This window comes from Aethina tumida, chromosome 1 (assembly GCF_024364675.1).
Source record: "Aethina tumida isolate Nest 87 chromosome 1, icAetTumi1.1, whole genome shotgun sequence".
NCBI classification, from domain to species: domain Eukaryota; kingdom Metazoa; phylum Arthropoda; class Insecta; order Coleoptera; family Nitidulidae; genus Aethina; species Aethina tumida.
In genome coordinates this window covers 24,379,154-24,396,937 of record NC_065435.1, presented here as the reverse complement: position 1 = coordinate 24,396,937, position 17,784 = coordinate 24,379,154, and positions in this window count along the sequence as shown.

The window sequence follows — 17,784 nt, the reverse complement described above, 5'->3', positions numbered from 1 at the left end:
ACTTTAAATTATAAAATTTTAAATTTTAAATACTAAATTTTAAAAATTTAATTATTAAAACTTTAAATTTTAAAATTTAAAAATTTAAATTTAAAAATTTAAAAATTCAAAAACTAAATTTTAAAAATTTAATTATTAAAACTTTAAATTTTAAAATTTAAAAATTTAAATACTAAATTTTAAAAATTTAATTATTAAAACTTTAAATTATAAAATTTTAAATTTTAAATACTAAATTTTAAAAATTTAATTATTAAAACTTTAAATTTTAAAATTTAAAAATTGAAATTTTAAAATTTTAAAATTTAAATACTAAATTTTAAAAATTTAAATATTAAAACTTTAAATTTTAAAATTTAAAAATTCAAATTCTAAATTTTAAAAATTAAATTATAAAAACTTTAAATTTAAAAATTTAAAAATTTAAATACTAAATTTTAAAAATTTAATTATTAAAACTTTAAATTATAAAATTTTAAATTTTAATTACTAAATTTTAAAAATTTAATTATTAAAACTTTAAATTTTAGAATTTAAAAACTTAAATTTTAAAATTTAATAATTTAAATACTAAATTTTAAAAATTTAATTACTAAACCTTTAAATTTTAAAAGTTAAAAATTTAAATACTAAATTTTAAAATTTAAAAATTTAAATTTCAAAATTTTAAAATTTAAATAATAAATTTTAAAAATTTAATTATTAAAACTCTAAATTTTAGAATTTAAAAATTTAAATTTTAAAATTTAAAAATTAAATACTAAATTTTAAAAATTTAATTACTAAACCTTTAAATTTTAAAATTTAAAAATTTAAATACTAAGTTTTAAAATTTGAAAATTTAAATTTCAAAATTTAAAAATTTAAATACTAAATTTTAAAAATTTAGTTATTAAAACTATAAATTTTAGAATTTAAAAATTTAAATTTAAAAATTTAAAAATTCAAATACTAAATTTTAAAAATTAAATTATAAAAACTTTAAATTTAAAAATTTAAAAATTTAAATACTAAATTTTAAAAATTTAATTATTAAAACTTTAAATTATAAAATTTTAAATTTTAAATACTAAATTTTAAAAATTTAATTATTAAAACTTTAAATTTTAGAATTTAAAAACTTAAATTTTAAAATTTAAAAATTTAAATACTAAATTTTAAAAATTTAATTACTAAACCTTTAAATTTTAAAAGTTAAAAATTTAAATACTAAATTTTAAAATTTAAAAATTTAAATTTCAAAATTTTAAAATTTAAATACTAAATTTTAAAAATTTAATTATTAAAACTCTAAATTTTAGAATTTAAAAATTTAAATTTTAAAATTTAAAAATTAAATACTAAATTTTAAAAATTTAATTACTAAACCTTTAAATTTTAAAATTTAAAAATTTAAATACTAAATTTTAAAAATTAAATTATAAAAACTTTCAATTTAAAAATTTAAAAATTTAAATACTAAATTTTAAAAATTTAATTATTAAAACTTTAAATTATAAAATTTTAAATTTTAAATACTAAATTTTAAAAATTTAATTATTAAAACTTTAAATTTTAGAATTTAAAAACTTAAATTTTAAAATTTAAAAATTTAAATACAAAATTTTAAAAATTTAATTACTAAACCTTTAAATTTTAAAAGTTAAAAATTTAAATACTAAATTTTAAAATTTAAAACTTTAAATTTAAAAATTCAAAAATTTAAATACCAAATTTTAAAAATTTAATTATTAAAATTTTAAATTTAAAAATTTAAATATTTAAATACTAAATTTTAAAAATTTAATTATTAAAACTTTAAATTTGAAAATTTAAAAATTTAAAAATTTAAATACTAAATTTTAAAAATTTAATTATTAAAACTTTAAATTATAAAATTTTAAATTAAATACTAAATTTTAAAAATTTAATTAATAAAACTTTAAATTTTAAAATTTAAAAATTTAAATACTAAATTTTAAAAATTTAATTATTAAAACTTTAAATTATAAAATTTTAAATTTTAAATACTAAATTTTAAAAATTTAATTATTAAAACTTTAAATTTTAAAAATTTAAATTTTAAAATTTAAAAATTTAAATACTAAATTTTAAAAATTTAAATATTAACATTTTAAATTTTAAAATTTAAAAATTCACATACTAAATTTTAAAAATTTAATTATTAAAACTTTAAATTTTAAAATTTAAATATTTAAATATTTAAATACTAAATTTTAAAAATTTAATTATTAAAACTTTAAATTATAAAATTTTAAATTTTAAATACTAAATTTTAAAAATTTAATTATTAAAACTTTAAATTTTAGAATTAAAAACTTAAATTTTAAAATTTAAAAATTTAAATACTAAATTTTAAAAATTTAATTACTAAACCTTTAAATTTTAAAATTTAAAAATTTAAATACTAAATTTTAAAAATTAAATTATAAAAACTTTCAATTTAAAAATTTAAAAATTTAAATACTAAATTTTAAAAATTTAATTATTAAAACTTTAAATTATAAAATTTTAAATTTTAAATACTAAATTTTAAAAATTTAATTATTAAAACTTTAAATTTTAGAATTTAAAAACTTAAATTTTAAAATTTAAAAATTTAAATACTAAATTTTAAAAATTTAAATACTAAATTTTAAAAATTAAATTATTAAAACTCTAAATTTTAGATTTTAAAAATTTAAATTTTAAAATTTAAAAATTAAATACTAAATTTTAAAAATTTAATTACTAAACCTTTAAATTTTAAAATTTAAAAATTTAAATATTAAATTTTAAAATTTAAAACTTTAAATTTAAAATTTATAAATTTAAATACCAAATTTTGAAAATTTAATTATTAAAATTTTAAATTTAAAAATTTAAAAATTTAAATACTAAATTTTAAAAATTTAAATATTAAAACTTTAAATTTTAAAATTTAAAAATTCAAATACTAAATTTTAAAAATTAAATTATAAAAACTTTAAATTTATAAATTTAAAAATTTAAATACTAAATTTTAAAAATTTAATTATTAAAACTTTAAATTATAAAATTTTAAATTTTAAATACTAAATTTTAAAAATTTAATTATTAAAACTTTAAATTTTAAAATTTAAAAATTTAAATTTAAAAATTTAAAAATTAAATACTAAATTTTAAAAATTTAATTATTAAAATTTTAAATTTAAAAATTTAAAAATTTAAATATTAAATTTTAAAAATTTAATTATTAAAACTTTAAATTTTAAAATTTAAAAATTTAAATACTAAATTTTAAAAATTTTATTATTAAAACTTTAAATTTTAAAATTTAAAAATTTAAAAATTCAAATACTAAATTTTAAAAATTTAATTATTAAAACTTTAAATTTTTAAATTTAAATACTAAATTTTAAAAATTTAATTATTAAAACTTTAAATTTTAGAATTTAAAAACTTAAATTTTAAAATTTAAAAATTTAAATACTAAATTTTAAAAATTTAATTACCAAACCTTTAAATTTTAAAAGTTAAAAATTTAAATACTAAATTTTAAAATTTCAAAATTTAAATTTCAAAATTTAAAAATTTAAATACTAAATTTTAAAAATTAAATTATTAAAACTCTAAATTTTAGATTTTAAAAATTTAAATTTTAAAATTTAAAAATTAAATACTAAATTTTAAAAATTTAATTACTAAACCTTTAAATTTTAAAATTTAAAAATTTAAATATTAAATTTTAAAATTTAAAACTTTAAATTTAAAAATTTATAAATTTAAATACCAAATTTTGAAAATTTAATTATTAAAATTTTAAATTTAAAAATTTAAAAATTTAAATACTAAATTTTAAAAATTTAATTATTAAAACTTTAAATTTTAAAATTTAAAAATTTAAAAATTTAAATACTAAATTTTAAAAATTTAATTATTAAAACTTTATATTATAAAATTTTAAATTTTAAATACTAAATTTTAAAAATTTAATTATTAAAACTTTAAATTTTAGAATTTAAAAACTTAAATTTTAAAATTTAAAAATTTAAATAATAAATTTTAAAAATTTAATTACTAATCCTTTAAATTTTAAAAGTTAAAAATTTAAATACTAAATTTTAAAATTTAAAAATTTAAATTTCAAAATTTTAAAATTTAAATACTAAATTTTAAAAATTTAATTATTAAAACTCTAAATTTTAGAATTTTAAAATTTAAATTTTAAAATTTAAAAACTAAATACTAAATTTTAAAAATTTAATTACTAAACCTTTAAATTTTAAAATTTAAAAATTTAAATACTAAATTTTAAAATTTAAAACTTTAAATTTAAAAATTTAAAAATTTAAATACCAAATTTTAAAAATTTAATTATTAAAATTTTAAATTTAAAAATTTAAATATTTAAATACTAAATTTTAAAAATTTAATTATTAAAACTTTAAATTTTAAAATTTAAAAATTTAAAAATTTAAATACTAAATTTTAAAAATTTAATTATTAAAACTTTAAATTATAAAATTTTAAATTAAATACTAAATTTTAAAAATTTAATTATTAAAACTTTAAATTATAAAATTTTAAATTTTAAATACTAAATTTTAAAAATTTAATTATTAAAACTTTAAATTTTAAAATTTAAAAATTTAAATTTTAAAATTTAAAAATTTAAATACTAAATTTTAAAATTTAAAACTTTAAATTTAAAAATTTAAAAATTTAAATACCAAATTTTGAAAATTTAATTATTAAAATTTTAAATTTAAAAATTAATATATTTAAATACTAAATTTTAAAAATTTAATTATTAAAACTTTATATTATAAAATTTTAAATTTTAAATACTAAATTTTAAAAATTTAATTATTAAAACTTTAAATTTTAGAATTTAAAAACTTAAATTTTAAAATTTAAAAATTTAAATACTAAATTTTAAAAATTTAATTACCAAACCTTTAAATTTTAAAAGTTAAAAATTTAAATACTAAATTTTAAAATTTCAAAATTTAAATTTCAAAATTTAAAAATTTAAATACTAAATTTTAAAAATTAAATTATTAAAACTCTAAATTTTAGATTTTAAAAATTTAAATTTTAAAATTTAAAAATTAAATACTAAATTTTAAAAATTTAATTACTAAACCTTTAAATTTTAAAATTTAAAAATTTAAATATTAAATTTTAAAATTTAAAACTTTAAATATTAAATTTTAAAATTTAAAACTTTAAATTTAAAAATTTATAAATTTAAATACTAAATTTTGAAAATTTAATTATTAAAATTTTAAATTTAAAAATTTAAAAATTTAAATACTAAATTTTAAAAATTTAATTATTAAAACTTTAAATTTTAAAATTTAAAACTTTAAATCCTAAATTTTAAAAATTTAATTATTAAAATTTTAAATTTAAAAATTTAAAAATTTAAATACTAAATTTTAAAAATATAATAATTAAAGCTTTAAATTTTAAAATTTAAATACTAAATTTTAAAAATTTAATTATTAAAACTTTAAATTTTAAAATTTAAAAATTTAAATACTAAATTTTAAAAATTTAATTATTAAAACTTTAAATTATAAAATTTTAAATTTTAAATACTAAATTTTAAAAATTTAATTATTAAAACTTTAAATTTTAAAATTTAAAAATTTAAATTTTAAAATTTAAAAATTCAAATACTAAATTTTAAAAATTTAATTATTAAAACTTTAAATTTTAAAATTTAAAAATTTAAATACTAAATTTTAAAAATTTAATTATTAAAACTTTAAATTATAAAATTTTAAATTTTAAATACTAAATTTTAAAAATTTAATTATTAAAACTTTAAATTTTAAAATTTAAAAATTGAAATTTTAAAATTTTAAAATTTAAATACTAAATTTTAAAAATTTAAATATTAAAACTTTAAATTTTAAAATTTAAAAATTCAAATACTAAATTTTAAAAATTAAATTATAAAAACTTTAAATTTAAAAATTTAAAAATTTAAATACTAAATTTTAAAAATTTAATTATTAAAACTTTAAATTATAAAATTTTAAATTTTAAATACTAAATTTTAAAAATTTAATTATTAAAACTTTAAATTTTAGAATTTAAAAACTTAAATTTTAAAATTTAAAAATTTAAATACTAAATTTTAAAAATTTAATTACTAAACCTTTAAATTTTAAAAGTTAAAAATTTAAATACTAAATTTTAAAATTTAAAAATTTAAATTTCAAAATTTTAAAATTTAAATACTAAATTTTAAAAATTTAATTATTAAAACTCTAAATTTTAGAATTTAAAAATTTAAATTTTAAAATTTAAAAATTAAATACTAAATTTTAAAAATTTAATTACTAAACCTTTAAATTTTAAAATTTAAAAATTTAAATACTAAATTTTAAAATTTAAAACTTTAAATTTAAAAATTCAAAAATTTAAATACCAAATTTTAAAAATTTAATTATTAAAATTTTAAATTTAAAAATTTAAATATTTAAATACTAAATTTTAAAAATTTAATTATTAAAACTTTAAATTTGAAAATTTAAAAATTTAAAAATTTAAATACTAAATTTTAAAAATTTAATTATTAAAACTTTAAATTATAAAATTTTAAATTAAATACTAAATTTTAAAAATTTAATTAATAAAATTTTAAATTTTAAAATTTAAAAATTTAAATACTAAATTTTAAAAATTTAATTATTAAAACTTTAAATTATAAAATTTTAAATTTTAAATACTAAATTTTAAAAATTTAATTATTAAAACTTTAAATTTTAAAAATTTAAATTTTAAAATTTAAAAATTTAAATACTAAATTTTAAAAATTTAAATATTAACACTTTAAATTTTAAAATTTAAAAATTCACATACTAAATTTTAAAAATTTAATTATTAAAACTTTAAATTTTAAAATTTAAAAATTTAAATATTTAAATACTAAATTTTAAAAATTTAATTATTAAAACTTTAAATTATAAAATTTTAAATTTTAAATACTAAATTTTAAAAATTTAATTATTAAAACTTTAAATTTTAGAATTTAAAAACTTAAATTTTAAAATTTAAAAATTTAAATACTAAATTTTAAAAATTTAATTACTAAACCTTTAAATTTTAAAAGTTAAAATTTAAAAACTAAATTTTAAAATTTAAAAATTTAAATTTCAAAATTTAAAAATTTAAATACTAAATTTTAAAAATTAAATTATTAAAACTCTAAATTTTAGATTTTAAAAATTTAAATTTTAAAATTTAAAAATTAAATACTAAATTTTAAAAATTTAATTACTAAACCTTTAAATTTTAAAATTTAAAAATTTAAATACTAAATTTTAAAAATTTATTTATTAAAATTTTAAATTTAAAAATTTAAATATTTAAATACTAAATTTTAAAAATTTAATTATTAAAACTTTAAATTTTAAAATTTAAAAATTTTAAAATTTAAATACTAAATTTTAAAAATTTAATTATTAAAACTTTAAATTATAAAATTTTAAATTAAATACTAAATTTTAAAAATTTAATTAATAAAACTTAAATTTTAAAATTTAAAAATTTAAATAATAAATTTTAAAAATTTAATTATTAAAACTTTAAATTATAAAATTTTAAATTTTAAATACTAAATTTTAAAAATTTAATTATTAAAACTTTAAATTTTAAAATTTAAAAATTTAAATTTTAAAATTTAAATATTTAAATACTAAATTTTAAAAATTTAAATATTAAAACTTTAAATTTTAAAATTTATAAATTCAAATACTAAATTTTAAAAATTTAATTATTAAAACTTTAAATTATAAAATTTTAAATTTTAAATACTAAATTTTAAAAATTTAATTATTAAAACTTTAAATTTTAGAATTTAAAAACTTAAATTTTAAAATTTAAAAATTTAAATACTAAATTTTAAAAATTTAAATACTAAATTTTAAAAATTAAATTATTAAAACTCTAAATTTTAGATTTTAAAAATTTAAATTTTAAAATTTAAAAATTAAATACTAAATTTTAAAAATTTAATTACTAAACCTTTAAATTTTAAAATTTAAAAATTTAAATATTAAATTTTCAAATTTAAAACTTTAAATTTAAAAATTTATAAATTTAAATACCAAATTTTGAAAATTTAATTATTAAAATTTTAAATTTAAAAATTTAAAAATTTAAATACTAAATTTTAAAAATTTAAATATTAAAACTTTAAATTTTAAAATTTAAAAATTTAAAAATTTAAATACTAAATTTTAAAAATTTAATTATTAAAACTTTATATTATAAAATTTTAAATTTTAAATACTAAATTTTAAAAATTTAATTATTAAAACTTTAAAATTTAGAATTTAAAAACTTAAATTTTAAAATTTAAAAATTTAAATACAAAATTTTAAAAATTTAATTACTAAACCTTTAAATTTTAAAAGTTAAAAATTTAAATACTAAATTTTAAAATTTAAAAATTTAAATTTCAAAATTTTAAAATTTAAATACTAAATTTTAAAAATTTAATTATTAAAACTCTAAATTTTAGAATTTTAAAATTTAAATTTTAAAATTTAAAAACTAAATACTAAATTTTAAAAATTTAATTACTAAACCTTTAAATTTTAAAATTTAAAAATTTAAATACTAAATTTTAAAATTTAAAACTTTAAATTTAAAAATTTAAAAATTTAAATACCAAATTTTAAAAATTTAATTATTAAAACTTTAAATTTTAAAATTTAAAAATTTAAAAATTTAAATACTAAATTTTAAAAATTTAATTATTAAAACTTTAAATTATAAAATTTTAAATTAAATACTAAATTTTAAAAATTTAATTAATAAAACTTTAAATTTTAAAATTTAAAAATTTAAATACTAAATTTTAAAAATTTAATTATTAAAACTTTAAATTATAAAATTTTAAATTTTAAATACCAAATTTTAAAAATTTAATTATTAAAACACTAAATTTTAGAATTTTAAAATTTAAATTTTAAAATTTAAAAACTAAATACTAAATTTTAAAAATTTAATTACTAAACCTTTAAATTTTAAAATTTAAAAATTTAAATACTAAATTTTAAAATTTAAAACTTTAAATTTAAAAATTTAAAAATTTAAATACCAAATTTTAAAAATTTAATTATTAAAACTTTAAATTTTAAAATTTAAAAATTTAAAAATTTAAATACTAAATTTTAAAAATTTAATTATTAAAACTTTAAATTATAAAATTTTAAATTAAATGCTAAATTTTAAAAATTTAATTAATAAAACTTTAAATTTTAAAATTTAAAAATTTAAATACTAAATTTTAAAAATTTAATCATTAAAACTTTAAATTATAAAATTTTAAATTTTAAATACTAAATTTTAAAAATTGAATTATTAAAACTTTAAATTTTAAAATTTAAAAATTTAAATTTTAAAATTTAAAAATTTAAATACTAAATTTTAAAATTTAAAACTTTAAATTTAAAAATTTAAAAATTTAAATACCAAATTTTGAAAATTTAATTATTAAAATTTTAAATTTAAAAATTAAAAAATTTAAATACTAAATTTTAAAAATTTAATTATTAAAACTTTATATTATAAAATTTTAAATTTTAAATACTAAATTTTAAAAATTTAATTATTAAAACTTTAAATTTTAGAATTTAAAAACTTAAATTTTAAAATTTAAAAATTTAAATACTAAATTTTAAAATTTAAAAATTTAAATTTCAAAATTTAAAAATTTAAATACTAAATTTTAAAAATTAAATTATTAAAACTCTAAATTTTAGATTTTAAAAATTTAAATTTTAAAATTTAAAAATTAAATACTAAATTTTAAAAATTTAATTACTAAACCTTTAAATTTTAGAATTTAAAAATTTAAATACTAAATTTTAAAATTTAAAACTTTAAATTTAAAAATTTAAAAATTTAAATACCAAATTTTAAAAATTTATTTATTAAAATTTTAAATTTAAAAATTTAAATATTTAAATACTAAATTTTAAAAATTTAATTATTAAAACTTTAAATTTTAAAATTTAAGAATTTTAAAATTTAAATACAAAATTTTAAAAATTTAATTATTAAAACTTTAAATTATAAAATTTTAAATTAAATACTAAATTTTAAAAATTTAATTAATAAAACTTTAAATTTTAAAATTTAAAAATTTAAATAATAAATTTTAAAAATTTAATTATTAAAACTTTAAATTATAAAATTTTAAATTTTAAATACTAAATTTTAAAAATTTAATTATTAAAACTTTAAATTTTAAAATTTAAAAATTTAAATTTTAAAATTTAAATATTTAAATACTAAATTTTAAAAATTTAAATATTAAAACTTTAAATTTTAAAATTTATAAATTCAAAAACTAAATTTTAAAAATTTAATTATTAAAACTTTAAATTATAAAATTTTAAATTTTAAATACTAAATTTTAAAAATTTAATTATTAAAACTTTAAATTTTAGAATTTAAAAACTTAAATTTTGAAATTTAAAAATTTAAATACTAAATTTTAAAAATTTAAATACTAAATTTTAAAAATTAAATTATTAAAACTCTAAATTTTAGATTTTAAAAATTTAAATTTTAAAATTTAAAAATTAAATACTAAATTTTAAAAATTTAATTACTAAACCTTTAAATTTTAAAATTTAAAAATTTAAATATTAAATTTTAAAATTTAAAACTTTAAATTTAAAAATTTATAAATTTAAATACCAAATTTTGAAAATTTAATTATTAAAATTTTAAATTTAAAAATTTAAAAATTTAAATACTAAATTTTAAAAATTTAATTATTAAAACTTTAAATTTTAAAATTTAAAACTTTAAATCCTAAATTTTAAAAATTTAATTATTAAAATTTTAAATTTAAAAATTTAAAAATTTAAATACTAAATTTTAAAAATATAATAATTAAAGCTTTAAATTTTAAAATTTAAATACTAAATTTTAAAAATTTAATTATTAAAACTTTAAATTTTAAAATTTAAAAATTTAAATACTACATTTTAAAAATTTAATTATTAAAACTTTAAATTATAAAATTTTAAATTTTAAATACTAAATTTTAAAAATTTAATTATTAAAACTTTAAATTTTAAAATTTAATAATTTAAATTTTAAAATTTAAAAATTCAAATACTAAATTTTAAAAATTTAATTATTAAAACTTTAAATTTTAAAATTTAAAAATTTAAATACTAAATTTTAAAAATTTAATTATTAAAACTTTAAATTATAAAATTTTAAATTTTAAATACTAAATTTTAAAAATTTAATTATTAAAACTTTAAATTTTAAAATTTAAAAATTGAAATATTAAAATTTTAAAATTTAAATACTAAATTTTAAAAATTTAAATATTAAAACTTTAAATTTTAAAATTTAAAAATTCAAATACTAAATTTTAAAAATTAAATTATAAAAACTTTAAATTTAAAAATTTAAAAATTTAAATACTAAATTTTAAAAATTTAATTATTAAAACTTTAAATTATAAAATTTTAAATTTTAAATACTAAATTTTAAAAATTTATTTATTAAAACTTTAAATTTTAGAATTTAAAAACTTAAATTTTAAAATTTAAAAATTTAAATACTAAATTTTAAAAATTTAATTACTAAACCTTTAAATTTTAAAAGTTAAAAATTTAAATACTAAATTTTAAAATTTAAAAATTTAAATTTCAAAATTTTAAAATTTAAATAATAAATTTTAAAAATTTAATTATTAAAACTCTAAATTTTGGAATTTAAAAATTTAAATTTTAAAATTTAAAAATTAAATACTAAATTTTAAAAATTTAATTACTAAACCTTTAAATTTTAAAATTTAAAAATTTAAATACTAAGTTTTAAAATTTAAAAATTTAAATTTCAAAATTTAAAAATTTAAATACTAAATTTTAAAAATTTAGTTATTAAAACTCTAAATTTTAGAATTTAAAAATTTAAATTTAAAAATTTAAAAATTCAAATACTTAATTTTAAAAATTAAATTATAAAAACTTTAAATTTAAAAATTTAAAAATTTAAATACTAAATTTTAAAAATTTAATTATTAAAACTTTAAATTATAAAATTTTAAATTTTAAATACTAAATTTTAAAAATTTAATTATTAAAATTTTAAATTTTAGAATTTAAAAACTTAAATTTTAAAATTTAAAAACTTAAATACTAAATTTTAAAAATTTAATTACTAAACCTTTAAATTTTAAAAGTTAAAAATTTAAATACTAAATTTTAAAATTTCAAAATTTAAATTTCAAAATTTAAAAATTTAAATACTAAATTTTAAAAATTAAATTATTAAAACTCTAAATTTTAGATTTTAAAAATTTAAATTTTAAAATTTAAAAATTAAATACTAAATTTTAAAAATTTAATTACTAAACCTTTAAATTTTAAAATTTAAAAATTTAAATATTAAATTTAAAAATTTAAAACTTTATATTTAAAAATTTATAAATTTAAATACCAAATTTTGAAAATTTAATTATTAAAATTTTAAATTTAAAAATTTAAAAATTTAAATACTAAATTTTAAAAATTTAATTATTAAAACTTTAAATTTTAAAATTTAAAAATTTAAAAATTTAAATACTAAATTTTAAAAATTTAATTATTAAAACTTTATATTATAAAATTTTAAATTTTAAATACTAAATTTTAAAAATTTAATTATTAATACTTTAAATTTTAGAATTTAAAAACTTAAATTTTAAAATTTAAAAATTTAAATACTAAATTTTAAAAATTCAATTACTAAACCTTTAAATTTTAAAAGTTAAAAATTTAAATACTAAATTTTAAAATTTAAAAATTTAAATTTCAAAATTTAAAAATTTAAATACTAAATTTTAAAAATTTAATTATTAAAACTCTAAATTTTAGAATATAAAAATTTAAATTTTAAAATTTAAAAATTAAATACTAAATTTTATAAATTTAATTACTAAACCTTTAAATTTTAAAATTTAAAAATTTAAATACTAAATTTAAAAATTTAAAATTTTAAATTTAAAAATTTAAAAATTTTAATACTAAATTTTAAAAATTTAATTACTAAACCTTTAAATATTAAAAGTTAAAAATTTAAATACTAAATTTTAAAATTTAAAAATTTAAATACTAAATTTTAAAATTTAAAACTTTAAATTTAAAAATTTAAAAATTTAAATACTAAATTTTAAAAATTTAATTATTAAAATTTTAAATTTAAAAATTTAAAAATTTAAAAATTTAAATACTAAATTTTAAAAATTTAATTATTAAAACTTTAAATTTTAAAATTTAAAAATTTAAAAATTCAAATACTAAATTTTAAAAATTTAATTATTAAAACTTTAAATTTTAAATTTTAAATAATAAATTTTAAAAATTTAATTATTAAAATTTTAAATTTAAAAATTTAAAAATTTAAATACTAAATTTTAAAAATTTAATTATTAAAACTTTAAATTTTAAAATTTAAAAATTTAAAAATTCAAATACTAAATTTTAAATATTTAATTATTAAAACTTTAAATTTTAAATTTTAAATACTAAATTTTAAAAATTTAATTACTAAACCTTTAAATTTTAAAAGTTAAAAATTTAAATACAAAATTTTAAAATTTAAAAATTTAAATTTCAAAATTTAAAAATTTAAATACTAAATTTTAAAAATTAAATTATTAAATCTCTAAATTTTAGATTTTAAAAATTTAAATTTTAAAATTTAAAAATTAAATACTAAATTTTAAAAATTTAATTACTAAACCATTAAATTTTAAAATTTAAAAATTTAAATATTAAATTTTAAAATTTAAAACGTTAAATTTAAAAATTTATAAATTTAAATACCAAATCTTGAAAATTTAATTATTAAAATTTTAAATTTAAAAATTTAAAAATTTAAATACTAAATTTTAAAAATTTAATTATTAAAACTTTAAATTTTAAAATTTAAAAATTTAAAAATTTAAATACTAAATTTTAAAAATTTAATTATTAAAACTTTATATTATAAAATTTTAAATTTTAAATACTAAATTTTAAAAATTTAATTATTAAAACTTTAAATTTTAGAATTTAAAAACTTAAATTTTAAAATTTAAAAATTTAAATACTAAATTTTAAAAATTTAATTACTAAACCTTTAAATTTTAAAAGTTAAAAATTTAAATACTAAATTTTAAAATTTAAAAATTTAAATTTCAAAATTAAAAAATTTAAATACTAAATTTTAAAAATTTAATTATTAAAACTTTAAATTTTAAAATTTAAAAATTTAAAAATTTAAATACTAAATTTTAAAATTTAAAAATTTAAATACTAAATTTTAAAATTTAAAACTTTAAATTTAAAAATTTAAAAATTTAAATACTAAATTTTAAAAATTTAATTATTAAAATTTTAAATTTAAAAATTTAAAAATTTAAAAATTTAAATACTAAATTTTAAAAATTTAATTATTAAAACTTTAAATTTTAAAATTTAAAAATTTAAAAATTCAAATACTAAATTTTAAAAATTTAATTATTAAAACTTTAAATTTTAAATTTTAAATAATAAATTTTAAAAATTTAATTATTAAAATTTTAAATTTAAAAATTTAAAAATTTAAATACTAAATTTTAAAAATTTAATTATTAAAACTTTAAATTTTAAAATTTAAAAATTTAAAAATTCAAATACTAAATTTTAAATATTTAATTATTAAAACTTTAAATTTTAAATTTTAAATACTAAATTTTAAAAATTTAATTACTAAACCTTTAAATTTTAAAAGTTAAAAATTTAAATACAAAATTTTAAAATTTAAAAATTTAAATTTCAAAATTTAAAAATTTAAATACTAAATTTTAAAAATTAAATTATTAAATCTCTAAATTTTAGATTTTAAAAATTTAAATTTTAAAATTTAAAAATTAAATACTAAATTTTAAAAATTTAATTACTAAACCATTAAATTTTAAAATTTAAAAATTTAAATATTAAATTTTAAAATTTAAAACGTTAAATTTAAAAATTTATAAATTTAAATACCAAATCTTGAAAATTTAATTATTAAAATTTTAAATTTAAAAATTTAAAAATTTAAATACTAAATTTTAAAAATTTAATTATTAAAACTTTAAATTTTAAAATTTAAAAATTTAAAAATTTAAATACTAAATTTTAAAAATTTAATTATTAAAACTTTATATTATAAAATTTTAAATTTTAAATACTAAATTTTAAAAATTTAATTATTAAAACTTTAAATTTTAGAATTTAAAAACTTAAATTTTAAAATTTAAAAATTTAAATACTAAATTTTAAAAATTTAATTACTAAACCTTTAAATTTTAAAAGTTAAAAATTTAAATACTAAATTTTAAAATTTAAAAATTTAAATTTCAAAATTAAAAAATTTAAATACTAAATTTTAAAAATTTAATTATTAAAACTTTAAATTTTAAAATTTAAAAATTTAAAAATTTAAATACTAAATTTTAAAAATTTAATTATTAAAACTTTATATTATAAAATTTTAAATTTTAAATACTAAATTTTAAAAATTTAATTATTAAAACTTTAAATTTTAGAATTTAAAAACTTAAATTTTAAAATTTAAAAATTTAAATACTAAATTTTAAAAATTTAATTATTAAAACTTTAAATTTTAAAATTTAAAAATTTAAAAATTTAAATACTAAATTTTAAAAATTTAATTATTAAAACTTTATATTATAAAATTTTAAATTTTAAATACTAAATTTTAAAAATTTAATTATTAAAACTTTAAATTTTAGAATTTAAAAACTTAAATTTTAAAATTTAAAAATTTAAATACTAAATTTTAAAAATTCAATTACTAAACCTTTAAATTTTAAAAGTTAAAAATTTAAATACTAAATTTTAAAATTTAAAAATTTAAATTTCAAAATTTAAAAATTTAAATACTAAATTTTAAAAATTTAATTATTAAAACTCTAAATTTTAGAATATAAAAATTTAAATTTTAAAATTTAAAAATTAAATACTAAATTTTATAAATTTAATTACTAAACCTTTAAATTTTAAAATTTAAAAATTTAAATACTAAATTTAAAAATTTAAAATTTTAAATTTAAAAATTTAAAAATTTTAATACTAAATTTTAAAAATTTAATTACTAAACCTTTAAATATTAAAAGTTAAAAATTTAAATACTAAATTTTAAAATTTAAAAATTTAAATACTAAATTTTAAAATTTAAAACTTTAAATTTAAAAATTTAAAAATTTAAATACTAAATTTTAAAAATTTAATTATTAAAATTTTAAATTTAAAAATTTAAAAATTTAAAAATTTAAATACTAAATTTTAAAAATTTAATTATTAAAACTTTAAATTTTAAAATTTAAAAATTTAAAAATTCAAATACTAAATTTTAAAAATTTAATTATTAAAACTTTAAATTTTAAATTTTAAATAATAAATTTTAAAAATTTAATTATTAAAATTTTAAATTTAAAAATTTAAAAATTTAAATACTAAATTTTAAAAATTTAATTATTAAAACTTTAAATTTTAAAATTTAAAAATTTAAAAATTCAAATACTAAATTTTAAATATTTAATTATTAAAACTTTAAATTTTAAATTTTAAATACTAAATTTTAAAAATTTAATTACTAAACCTTTAAATTTTAAAAGTTAAAAATTTAAATACAAAATTTTAAAATTTAAAAATTTAAATTTCAAAATTTAAAAATTTAAATACTAAATTTTAAAAATTAAATTATTAAATCTCTAAATTTTAGATTTTAAAAATTTAAATTTTAAAATTTAAAAATTAAATACTAAATTTTAAAAATTTAATTACTAAACCATTAAATTTTAAAATTTAAAAATTTAAATATTAAATTTTAAAATTTAAAACGTTAAATTTAAAAATTTATAAATTTAAATACCAAATCTTGAAAATTTAATTATTAAAATTTTAAATTTAAAAATTTAAAAATTTAAATACTAAATTTTAAAAATTTAATTATTAAAACTTTAAATTTTAAAATTTAAAAATTTAAAAATTTAAATACTAAATTTTAAAAATTTAATTATTAAAACTTTATATTATAAAATTTTAAATTTTAAATACTAAATTTTAAAAATTTAATTATTAAAACTTTAAATTTTAGAATTTAAAAACTTAAATTTTAAAATTTAAAAATTTAAATACTAAATTTTAAAAATTTAATTACTAAACCTTTAAATTTTAAAAGTTAAAAATTTAAATACTAAATTTTAAAATTTAAAAATTTAAATTTCAAAATTAAAAAATTTAAATACTAAATTTTAAAAATTTAATTATTAAAACTCTAAATTTTAGAATATAAAAATTTAAATTTTAAAATATAAAAATTAAATACTAAATTTTATAAATTTAATTACTAAACCTTTTAATTTTAAAATTTAAAAATTTAAATACTAAATTTAAAAATTTAAAACTTTAAATTTAAAAATTTAAAAATTTTAATACTATATTTTAAAAATTTAATTATTAAACCTTTAAATATTAAAAGTTAAAAATTTAAATACTAAATTTTAAAATTTAAAAATTTAAATACTAAATTTTAAAATTTAAAACTTTAAATTTAAAAATTTAAAAATTTAAATACTAAATTTTAAAAATTTAATTATTAAAATTTTAAATTTAAAAATTTAAAAATTTAAATACTAAATTTTAAAAATTTAATTATTAAAACTTTAAATTTTAAAATTTAAAAATTTAAAAATTCAAATACTAAATTTTAAAAATTTAATTATTAAAACTTTATATTATAAAATTTTAAATTTTAAAT